Genomic DNA, 12797 nt, shown 5'->3' on the forward strand with positions numbered 1-12797 from the left:
GTTCAAAGTACTAAGCTAGGTGATAGGGATACAAAGACAAAACAAAAAAATAGTCCCTGAAGGAGTTTGCATTCTACTGAATGGGCAAGTAGCTAAGCCTCTCTAGATATGTTTCTTCATTGGATTAAATGACTTCCACTTTCCTTTCCAACTCTAAATCTACTCTCTTCCTGTGGACTTGAGAGATCTAGAAAGGTCTCTCCTAGAGGGGGACCTCTGAGATGAGCTGAAGATTATGTTGGTATGAATTACCAGGAATGAAGGAATAAAAGAAGACTTGCATAGTATTTCAGGCAGGCAAGTTTAGAGTATGCACATGAATCTAAAACAATGGGCTTCTAACCACAGTGCCCGCTGTAAGTTCTTGTTTACTTAAGTGAATGTCTAACTGACAGCAACAATTCTATCTTCTTGCTCATTTGACAGCTCAGTAGAGCATGAAATGTTGTCACAAAGATTCTTCAGACATATTGCCCACCCCTAGATATACTTGCCACTGTCTGCCCAATCCCAGGACATTGCTGATTCTCTCAACCTGGATCAATCTTCTCTTTAACTGACCCCATCAGCCATGAGGATCTTTTTCTGGATCATCATCATGGCTTTCTTCATCCTCATCCACATTCCTCCAGGTAAAATGGAAATCATTTGAGACAATTATAAGGAGAGAACTTGAGAATTTCCAGGCTAGATCATCCAGTCAAATGCTCTCCTTTAATAGGGGGAGGAAAGTGAGATTCAAACACTTGCCCTGAGTTGGACAACCATTAAGGGGCAGAGTCAAGATCAGCTTCCATTTCCCAAATCCCAATCTAGGCTTCTTCCCACTACTCTGCACTGTTTTCTCTGGGAAAGGGAGACAAAGTCCTGAAGAAGCTGCATAAAGGCAAAGGTGGGTAGAGCAAGATCAGTAACTCAAAGAGTGAGTAAGGGCTGCCTGGAGGTAGGAGGGGAGGGAATAGAAAGTTTGAATTTCCAGGTACTGTTTCCTTCCTGGGCTACTCTTCCCCTTCCACTGTCATCCTCCCTATCCTCTGATCCATCCTGAGTCTTCTGCACCATTTAAAAATGAGAAAGATATTGGGAATGGGGAGAGCATATGCACCTTAGAGACTGAAACATGATCTGAAGAAGGGAGAGAGAGGAAAAGGGTCCTAGAAGTTGCTCTGGGGTGAAAATGGCCGGAATAGCAATGCTGGGAATAGTTTAAGGTCTGAATGATCCTTTTCAGAAATGTGAGGGTCCCCTGAGATGCTCAACATTGAGGGCCTGAAAAGGTACCCAACACAGAATACAACAGTAGGTGTCACAAACTTCAATAGCATGTGATGGAAGGAACTGTCTGACTTTTTCTTCTGGGGAAAAAAGAGCTTTAAGCTCCCAAATAGGGTAATGTGTGGGTCCTTAGGAACAGAGACTAGCACCTCAAAAGGTAAGAGTAAGTTTCTTGGGCCAAAAGGATGGTTCTCAAAATCTTCCATCCTGTGATTGCCTTGAATACTCTTATACCTGACCCTAGGCACAGTGATCTGGAAAAAGCATTCAGTATCTGGGATGAAAAGTTAATTCTAAAATAGAGCTGCTCACCCCATCTTCACATCAGACTGCCTGAAACTCCAGGGCTCCAAGGGGCATCTCAGAGTCCAGGTCAGATCAGACTGGGGTCAACAATAATTGAGCAATGCTTTACATTTATATAATTACTTTTCCAAGCACTGCACACTCCTCTCATTTTAGCTTTATCATGACCCTGCAATTTGAATGAGGCATCTATAACCCTCACATAACAGATAAGAAAACTGAGATTCAGAAAGAAGAAGGGTTTGACCCAAAGTCACAGGACAAGGTTATGACAGAGCCAGGGTGAGAATCAGAGAGACAACATAGAATGGAAAGAATACATTGGCCTTAGAGTCAGAGGAACCAAGCTGAAAGTGGACTCCAGGGTTTACCATCCATGGGCAAGTCACTTCACTTCTCTGAATCCTGGCTTCTTAACCTTCAAAACAGGCATTAAAATATTTGCCTTACCTCTCTTGCAGAATTTTTTTTGTGGGAATCACTGTCAACCTTAAAGTGAGTTATTAATATGTCAATCTGAGTATCCCCTGGGATATTTTGGGACTGCAGCATGTATTTCCAAGAACAACTTTTCAGAATGTCAGGGCTGAAGGGACCTTAGTCATTTGGGTCCAATATTCTTATTTTGCATCTAGAGGAAATGAAGTTCAAAAGGAAGATGAGACAATGAATAAATGGCAGAGCTAGAATTTAAACCCAAGACTCATGTCCCCCAGCACAGTGCCCTTTGCACTATACCACACAGCATCATTTTTTTCTTCGTTTCATTTGACAAACAGTTATAGGCTGTAGACTTTCCAATCATGTCAAGCTCCCCAACTAAATCTGTTGGTCACCATGCCTGACATATAGTAGGTTCTCAGTGAATAACAGTGATTCAGAGATTTAAAAGTTGCATCAATTTTGAGCTTTGATCAGGAATAACTACAGGCTTACAATGTCTTGGTATCAAGTCACATCATTCAGCCATGAGATGTCAGAGAGCTTTACCTTTAACTCCTTGCTTGTCCCAGTAAAAGAGTTAGCAAGGAAAAGGCCTAAGGGTGAATATAGAGTGTGTATCCCTCATGGCACCCCAGGAAACTAACCACAGACCATTGATTATTTCTTTGTGCAGCTGATATCAAAGTTGCTCCTTGCTGGGCTGGACTTGGAAGATGCCGGAAAACCTGCAAAAACGTAGAAGTCCACTTTCTACTCTGCCGAGAAGTGATGTTGTGCTGTATCCATAAAAAGCTGGCAGCTATAGAGCACCTCACACAAACCCTTGACCCTGTCTTCATAAGACCATAAAATCATAGATTTCAAACTGAAAAGAGCACTGGAAACCATCATGTCAATCACTTTGTCTATAGATTAAGAATCTGAGGAGGCAAGAGCCAAAAGGACTTTGGCATTAGGGTAGTAAATACCAAGGCCAGGATTAGAACTCTGGCCTTCTGACCCCAAACAGTGTTCTTTCCATTGAAATATGAGCAGAGGACCTCCCATTACCCACTCAGTTCCAGAACAGGATGAGAGAGGGGCCTTGTCCGTTTCCCCGCTGAATGATATTATTGTTGAAGCCGATGCTCTCAGTACCAGGATCTTTTCCATTTCCCATCCAAACATTAAACAGTGTCTCTACCTGTCTCCCAGTGTATCTGTGTGTCCATCATGGATGTCATCATCATATGCTTGTAGAAGGCATACTGTCCTTAACCTTCCCAATTCATATAGAGAAGGGTATTACTTCATCCCATATAGGCCAAAAGAAAACAACTTAGCCACAGTCAGGTCTAAGCCCTGCCATAATCAAAAATTGAGGAGGGGAAAGTGGGAGAGAGGAAGCCTAGGATTTGGTGTATTCAAAATCAACTAGTGTAAGTGGAACTTGGGAAGCCTTTATGGGAAACCATGTACACAAAATCTCCATCATGCTTACATAGATATATACCTTCTCATCACAGTTGCCAAACAACCAGAGGAGGAAGGATCTGCACCTATATGACATTTGCCTAGAAAATGTCTTATATCAGTGATATCTGATCAAGAATATCTAAGAAATAAATGATTCTTTCATTAACCCCTCCTCTCACACCTCTGACCCACCTATCTACCCATCTTTGGCCAACTTTGAAGGATGTGACAGGTGCATTGGTTCAACAAATATTCATTAAATATCTCCTAGGTGCTGGACACTGGGCTGGATGCTGAGGATACAAAGACAATAGTAAAACAATCCTCATACTCAGAGAATTTACCATTAGGGAGAAAAAAACACAAACTCAGGTAAATATATACAAAATATAGGGGTGGGGACTGCACCTGTGATTTCATCATTAGCTCCTTGTGGCCATCTTCCTCCACCAAAGTAAGTGGGTGCCTTTTCTTCAATTTATAGTCTTACAGAACTACCTAGAACACTGAGGTGTCAAATGACTTACTTAAGGTCACACAGCCAGTATATGTCAGAGCCAGAATCTGAACCCAAGTCTTCCTGGTTTTGAGGCTAGTTCATCAACCACTACATTATAGTTCACTACACTGCCTCTAAAATGTAACATATATACAAAGTATTTTCAGTAGGGGAGAGTTTTGGTAAGTGGGAGAGGCAAGGAGGAAGAACTCTAAGGTTTTCAATCAGAGATACTCAGGATGTAAAACCATCCTCCTGGAACAGTGGGTCCTTCTGCTAAATCTGGTAGGTCACCAGGACTTTCTGGCCATCATTGTCTCCAGCTAACATTCACAGGCCCCTGCTGCGTAAGAGACATTGTCCTTGGTACTTGGTATTGGGGCACTGGGAGACAGAAGATTTGGTCTCTGGTCTTCAGGACTCACAGTCTAGTTAGGGAGAGAGAATGGATACATAAAGGATATACACATAAAGAATAAATTGGCCAGATCACAGTCTAAGTGTCCATTAAGTGATTCCATTGAATGGGTGCAGCAGGAATTCTGAAAAGGGCTTTATAGAGAGGTGAGCCTTAAACTAGGTCTTAAAGGGAGAGATTTAGGGGGAAAAGGGAGAGGGTACTGCTTTCCATAAAGCCAGAGCTGGAAGCTTGTTGGGGGTAGAATTTAAGCCTAATCCTCCCTCAAAGACTGTGACCTTAGACTTCTCTCCTATCCCTTCCTATCCTTTCCCACATCCATCCTTTCTTTGGTAACATACTTCCGAGTTTAATCTTGAATACTCAGGTGTCCTTATCAGTCTTATTGGAACAATGTGGGTGAATGCAAAGTCGATCATCTCTCCAAACTAGGGGTAAAATCTGGATTACATCAATGATTCCCCTCTTGCTTACCTGTCATAGTGTCTCAGGGACTAGCAAGTCTAGAACCAACCCTCTTAGAAGCAAGATTATAGAAAGGAAAGAAGTTAATAAGTTACTGTTTCTACCTCTACAAGAATTCTAAGCAAACTAAAGCTAGGGTGGAAAAGAGCAACTTGCCAGATATCTGGACTTTCATGCTATTCCAACTCTGAGTTAATCCTTATTATTTCATGGAAAAGGAGGCTCAGGGAGAGTTATATAGCCAAGGTCTGAGTCTCAGTTTTCTCATTTGTAAAATGGGCCTAATAACCACATTTGCTTCACAGAATTGTTGTAAAGATAAAATAAGATTGTGGACATAATGCACCTTGCAAACCTTGTAGTGCTCTAATAAAACCATCCTTCTAGAAGAGCTGAAGGCAGTGGTGGACATTGTGGGCAAGAATACTCACTTAGAATTAGAATCCTTCCCATTTCTACATGCCCCAGAAACCCAACCCTCACCTTGTCCCAAACTTAGCCTTCTGCAAACAATTGGAAACTTGCCAGGGGGTAGCCTCTCTAATAGATGCCACTACCTTCTAATACAAAGTAGGGAAGGGAATCCTGCCCTGACATTGCTACCCCAGTATATTTGGAGGACCCAAACAGACCTTATCAACTACCAATGATACTCTTCTCAGTTGCCCTTACAAGAGGGAAGTAGCTGTCTCAGTAGTTCTAGACAGTATTTTTGAGTATTTGTGAACCGGTGAGAGGCTGGAAATGGGAGTTCAATGAAAAAGCATTTGTTAACAGTGCTGGCTACAATCTGTACTTAAAGGAGTCCACAATCCTTACATATCTCTGCCTCTTACACACTTCATCCCCACATGAGTTCCCAGCCCCTAGGAAAGAATCTGGTCAAGGGTGGAGAGCAAAGAGGGAAGGGCCATGGCTCCTTCAAAGTCCACCCTTCATTTCAGGGCCACACTACTCTATCACAACAGTTTGTTGCCTTGTTGGGTTTTTGCATTTCATCTTTTTTATTCTGAACTGAATAGACTGCAAATAAAATGAATGTTTCTATCTACATTATAGAACATAAAATGATTACACATAAAACTGCAAATATCTAGCAAGAAGAAATTACTTTTCTTTTTACATATTAAGCATAAAAAATTCAACATGTGAGTTTCAAAGTTATTGCCTCTAATTCCTTTTGACCTTCCTTCTGTTCTAGTCTCATTTGTGGAGGAACCCTATCCTTAACCCCTTCTTCTTATACCCCTTCTTACTGAAACCTACTTCATTGATCCTCCCCTCTCAAAATGTAAATCCTTCTTTATATACATTCCCACATCTCCTATAGACTTTCTGACCTACAGAAATGCTTAGCTCAGATCTCCCTTACACCCTCTAATAAAACACCCTTGCTTTGATACTTCCACTTGGCCATAAATCTATCTTCCTCTCCCTTTGATCTGTCCAACACACCACTTCCATATTAACCTTATTAAAGACAATTCCAGTCATCTAGGTCAAGGTTGGGCTGAGACCCACACTTTAAGAAGTGCAGGTCTAGGTCAATGTTGTGATTGCCCAAGGGTTAACCTGATGGTTGATGTTTTCCTGAGAAAGTACCAACTCCAGTTCAAGGACCTTGTAACTTCAGAGAAGCTACAAACTTCCATCTTCCATTCCTTCTTAAATCCTTTTATTTCCAAGCATTATGCTAAGGACTGATAAATGTTTATTCAGAAACAGAGACACTGTTCATGGAAGAGAATGCTCAAAATAAGGTTGCTGCTAAGAGATAAAGGGAAACTAGGAGCTAGGGAGTTTAGGATTAACTTCAAAATGTACTCTAGTAACCTCAAGATTTCATTGATATACATGTTGAGTAATTGTGTCCTGAGCAGCAGAGGTCTGAAGCAGAGATTTAGTAGAGGGAAGGGAGGAATGTGATAGGCAGGATGGAAAGATGATAAAGAACTGGATAAAAGACAACTGCATACATCACAGAGAAAGAAGGGCTAAGAGATTCAAGACAGACTGTGAGATGTGGAATTCACAACAGGAACATAAAGTCCTGCCTTCCCCTGTCAGTAAGGTGAGTTATGTGGGACAATAAAGCTAATATATTCTTTGATACATCTTTGAAAGTCTTGATCTCATTCCCCTGACACTTTGATCCTTAAAAGGAAATAACTGAAGCAAATAAGCAGCTAAGTGGCACAGTGGATTAGCAGAAGGCCTGGAGTTAGGAAGGTCTGAGTTTAAATCTGGCCTCAGACACTTACTAACTATATGAGCCTGGGCAAGTCACTTAATCCTGTTTGCCTCAGTTTCTTCATCTGTAAAATGGGCTGCAGGAGAAAATGACAACCCACTCCGGTGGTAAGGATAGGTAAGGACAGACAAACCACTCTGCCAAGAAAACCACAGTCACCAAGACTCAGGCACAAATGAATGACAATGACAGCAAAAGAGGTAAACAAAGGGAACACAGCTTCAAAGGCCCACAATTCCAGCTCTGTCCTTGTTCAAGAAACTTTCATCACTGCCCTTTGCCTATTGAGTGATATCTAAACTCTTTAGCCTGGCACTCAAGGCCCTCTGATTCCAATCTACCTTGACAGTCTATTTTCTACTGCTTCCCTATTTGTGTTCCATGCTCCAGTCAAACTGAAGTCTTTTGTTTTCCTCAGCCATCTCTAGTGTCTACTATATCTGTGCCTTTGCTGAGGATGTCCTCTAGGCCTGAAGTACTTTCAATTTCCATTTGTTGAAATCCTGTGCACCCAGATTCCAGCTCTTCTCTCTGAAACTATCCCTTCTTGGCCTTCTCTGAACTCTCATGGCACTTCCATCGTACCTTTCCTATGAATTTTTTGCCAATCAACAAGTACTTATGAAGCACTTGCTATACTCAGGACCATGTAAAAGCAACAAAAAACAAAGAAAGGTGAAAATACTCTCCCTGCCCTCAAGTAACTCATACAGGGGAAGCAAGAAAATTATACAAACAAGATATGTACAGTATAAATGATGGATAAGGGAAGCTAGGTGGCACAGTGGATAAAGTGCCAGGCCTAGGGGCAGGGCCTAGGGTCAAGAAGAAATGAGGTCAAATCTGGCCTCAGACACTAGCTGTGTGACCTTGGCCAAGTCACTTAACCCTGTTTGCCTCAGTTTCCTCATCTGTAAAATGAGCTGGAGAAGAAAATGGCAAACCACTCCAGTATTTTTGTGAAGAAAACTCCAAATGGGGTCACAAAAAGTTAGACATGACTGAACAAAACAACAAAATGGCAGGTGATCTCAGATGAAAGGCAGTAGCAGTGGGAAGCAGGGAGGGAGGTGCAGCACAGGAAGGGGGTTGGAAAAGGCCTCCAGCAAAAGGCAAGACTTAACATCAGCATTGAAGGAGGCCAGGGAAGCCAGAAGATGGATAAAGTCAAGAAAGAATATTCCAAGCGTAAGGGAAAAGTCAGTCTTCATGTACCACTGAGTCAGAAGATGGAGAGTTTTTTCTAAGGAACATCAACAAGACCTGTGTAGGTATATTGTATAGTACAAGGAATGATGTATATGAAGATTGGGAAGGTTGTGGAAGGCTTTAAAAACCAAACAGAGGATTCTGTATTTGATACCAACTTGAATCCTAGTTGTTTGTAGTATTTCTTAACTCTGAAATATGAGCTCCCTGAGGGTAGGTCCTACATTTCTCCCATCTTTGGCTCATCTATGTATCTAGCTTTATTTTACCATGGACTTTCTAACTGGTTGTTTGATTCTGACAGAATGTTATCAGAGTCAGGGCTTGTCATCATGGGGAAGACATCTCTCATGAAGCTGGTATGTCCTGGGAGATGATCATTCCCAAGATATAAGAAAATAGCTGCTGGTAATTATGAATATCAAACTGCCTGATTTCACTGTTTAGAGATTTCCATCCCTACTATGTTTCTTTTAGAACTCTCTGGGCCTCTTTACTTAAGGAGGATTTTGTTATCCTTTTTAGAGTATAGTTTCTCAGGATCCATGGTCCTGGAAATGTCTAGTTTCCATATATTAGATAATAACTCCCAGAATAGCCCCAAGGATCCCAGATAGTAATTCCTAGAATCATAGTGATAAGCAGTCCTACTGAGACTGTGCCATAAGATATGCAGGTGACATAATTGATATTTACTACACTTGCACAGAATGACAATATTGCTAAAGTTAACCTGTGACTTTAATGTTGGCAAGATGCCTTCTTTGTCTATTGCCCTATAAAGCAGGTAGGTATTGGTCAGGGAGTGAGGAATCTATAGGGGAACTCATAAGGAAAACCATGAGGAATCCACAGGGGAATCTGTGTATGCCTTGACCAGCCCCCACCAAGGCTTGAGGGGATTTAGGAGAGTACACAAGCTGTGCCTGTCACGATTGACCCCATGGAAATATAGGGGTAGTTGCAGTCACTTCTTGCCTGCTCCTGCAAGAAGAGTGATTAGGAAATGCTTTAGGAACTGGTACTCCTATTATCAGCAACTCCCTTTGAGAAGAATAGACTAGAATAAAGTAAGATTATTAACCCCTCTGAAGGTGTCTGCCTGTCTGACCAGCTCAAGAGCGAACCTATTAGAGGATGGAGTCCCAAAACTCCAGTGCCTCCTGTGTGTTATCTGTAAAACAGGCTTTTAATAGTTTTCTGGATTGCAGAGACTGCCACTGTGCCATGGTAGAAGAAGAGCTACTCTGTGACCCATCAAATCTAAAGAGGGAGGGAGATTCAATGAAAAGCTCCCCTCTACTCTTCCATTTAGCTTCCCCTTACCCAGACTCTCCTGCAGCACTTTGACAGAGTCCAGTTCTTCTTATCTCTTCTACCCCTGACTCCTTCCTCCTCCTTACTTGCTTTCTATGATGTTCCTCCTCAGGGCCCCAGGAACCTCACCAATTTTATCACTCTACCTTTTTTCCCTTCTCATTTCTACCACCTCTGCCTTTACCTGCACCCCCAGCCTACAGCCCAAGTTTGTTTGTTCTTATCTTTGTCTCAGAATAGCCCTAAGTCTCTGGGACTGCTCCCCATCTCTGCCCAGCCCTTCCCACCCAAAGAGACCAAATCATAACCAATCCTTGTGCTGAGCCTACAGAGAATTGCAAACCCACCCTACTCCTAAGTAGCACAGATTATGCTCCTTCAGTCACTCTCAATCCCCCCCCATAAGGATACGACTGGGGCTGAGAGGAGCTGCATTGAGAGGTGATTTCAAGGTCAAAGTAGAGGAGGGGAGGCAGGGTAGAGTTATGAGATCTATCTAATTACTAAATATAGTCTAAAGCACTAGGAAAAATCAAGCTCACTCATTCCTTTATCCCATTTTTCCTAACTTTTTATGACTGACCCTTTGAAGGCAATGGGAAATTTTATTTAAGAAAGAAAAATCATGGATCACAATCTTGACAACCTCTTTATAGGATTTCAGTCTGGCTCTTCAATACAAAGACTTATATAAGCTATTGATTTGTAAATATCTGTAAAGAGTAGCCTTGAGTATTTCTTTGCATGAATCTCCATTTCCAACAGCCAAAAATAAACAGGGAGAAAAAGCACAGTTCTACCATCCTCTTTTAAACCCTCCAAGAAATGTCTCATGAGTCTGGTTGAATGATCTGACCCAAATGGTAGTCGTCAATGATTGGATGACAGTTTGGAAGGAAGTTTCCAGTGGAGTGTCCCAGGAATCTGCACTTGGCTTTCTGCTGTAAGGTAATAATATTACAAAAATAACAAAATCATCTATATAACCATGCATTCTGCTAAGCACTTTACAATCATTACCTTATTTGACCCTCACAGCAACTCTGGGAAGTAAATGCTAGTTTTTATAGTTGAGGAAACTGAGGCAAACTGGGGTTAAGTGACTTCCCCAGGGTCACACAATAAGGGACTGTCTGAGGATAGATTTGAACTCAGGTCTTTCTGACTCTAGGCCAGACTTAAATTTTTTTTAATCAAAGATTTTGATAAAGACAAATGCTTATCAAAAATATGTAGATTATATAAAAATGAAAGTAAGAAAATTAGCCTGAATCTAGTAAATGGAAATTTTAAGAGGAAAAAGTCTTATACTTGGGGAGGGAATAAAAAAAAGCTTCACATATATAAGCTACAAAGCTAGGTATGACTGGAAAATGGTTGGACTACCAACTCAATAGGAGTCAACTGTGGGATGTGGAAAGCAGGAAGAGTGATATCATGTTCAGTATCAGTGAGAGAGGCAGTATGTCCATGACAATCTGCCCTGGGAAGACCCCATCTCTGAAAGATTTTCAGTTCTGGGTACCCCATCCAGAGCATTGCTAAACTGGAGAATGTCCAGAGGCAGTCAACCATAACAGTGCGGGAACTGAAGATAATGACATATAAGAATCATCCAAAGAAATTGGGGGCAGGGGAGGGAAACAGTAATAATTCATTTACATAGTGTTTAAAGGCTTGCAAAGCACCTCTTTATAACAACCTTGAGCAATAAGAAGTGTAAGTATTAGTATCACCATTTTACTGATGAGGAAACTGAGGTTCCCAAAGGTTAAATATTTTGTCCATGGACATGTAGCTAACAGGTTTCTGAGCTAAGAGTCAAACCCAAGTTTCCTGCTGCTAAGTCCAATGTCCTTTCTCCTTTGCCATTTTATATAAAGATCAGGTGAAGGAACTGGGGATTTTTAGCCTTGGAGAAGACTTCATAGAATAGGAAAAACATGAGAGCCATCTTCATACAGTTGAATGACTGATACATTAAAAAAAAAAAAGGCAAAAAAAAAATTTGTCTCATTTGATTCCAGAGGGTAAAACCAGAAGCAATGGACAGAATTCATAAAGAGGAAAATTTAAGCTTGATGTCAGAAAAAACTTCCTAAAATTGAATAGCTATTCAAAAGTGCCGTGGGCCACTTCACATGGTGGAAGGGTAATTCGCGCTTCCTGAAGGATTCAAAGCAAAGACTATCAGGTATCTGGCAGAGAATATTCCGATTCAGCTCTGAGTTTGACTAAGATGACTGCTGAGGTCCTTTCCAACTCTGAAATTTTATGACCTGCTCCCATCTCCCATTTACCATTCCTCTCCCAGCTTTTGGAATCAGAGAACTGGAACAGAGGAAAGTGTATTCCAGACCCTTGACTTAGTAGCCATTTATATTGCCTTAGGAAAGATACATTGGTCATCACTTTCTCTCTTTTGGCCTCCTCCTCTGTAAAACTCATCCTACCATTCTCACAAAATTTCAGTGAGACTCACATGAGAAAAGATTTGCTAAACTCTTGTATCCTCAAAGCTCCATGCAGGAGTATGATAACATGGCTATGGAAGGCCTAGGAAGGGAGAAGTGACAGAGTCTGTAGGATGTCAAGTTTTCATTTGGAGACACACTGAATCACCAGGTTCTTGAGTTCAGTGCCAAGGGTGCCCCAGCACACAGCATTCCAGAGAATCCTTGCAGTAAGCCACCAGCATTTCACTTGTGCGACACTCTTGCCTGCAAAATCCATTTTTTCCACATTTGGACCAAATTATATAGTTCATGTCTGAGGAAAATGTAAAGAGACAGGAAGATAATTCATAAAGGCTGGCATGCAAATGGTTTCCCAAACCTAGTGGAAAGACCACTGACTCAAGTCAGAACACATTGATTCAAGTTCCACTTTCAAACCTACATGACCCTCAGCAAGTCATTTAGCCTCCATGTGCAAATAAGGGAATTAAACTAGATGGTCTGTGAGGTCCCTTCTAGCTCTCAATCAATCTATTATCCTCTTCTATGAACCTATGATCAATTGGTCATTAGCTCAACTGAGAACCCAGGTAAAAATGGCTGGAGTTTTGATGGAATTATGCCAGTTGGCTTAGCTCAAATAGCTAGTGGAATAACTTCATGTAGACCAGCATTCCTTCCTCCAAAAATATAATCAAATTG

The sequence above is a fragment of the Notamacropus eugenii genome, chromosome 1 (assembly GCF_028372415.1).
Source record: "Notamacropus eugenii isolate mMacEug1 chromosome 1, mMacEug1.pri_v2, whole genome shotgun sequence".
Taxonomy (NCBI): Eukaryota; Metazoa; Chordata; class Mammalia; order Diprotodontia; family Macropodidae; genus Notamacropus; species Notamacropus eugenii.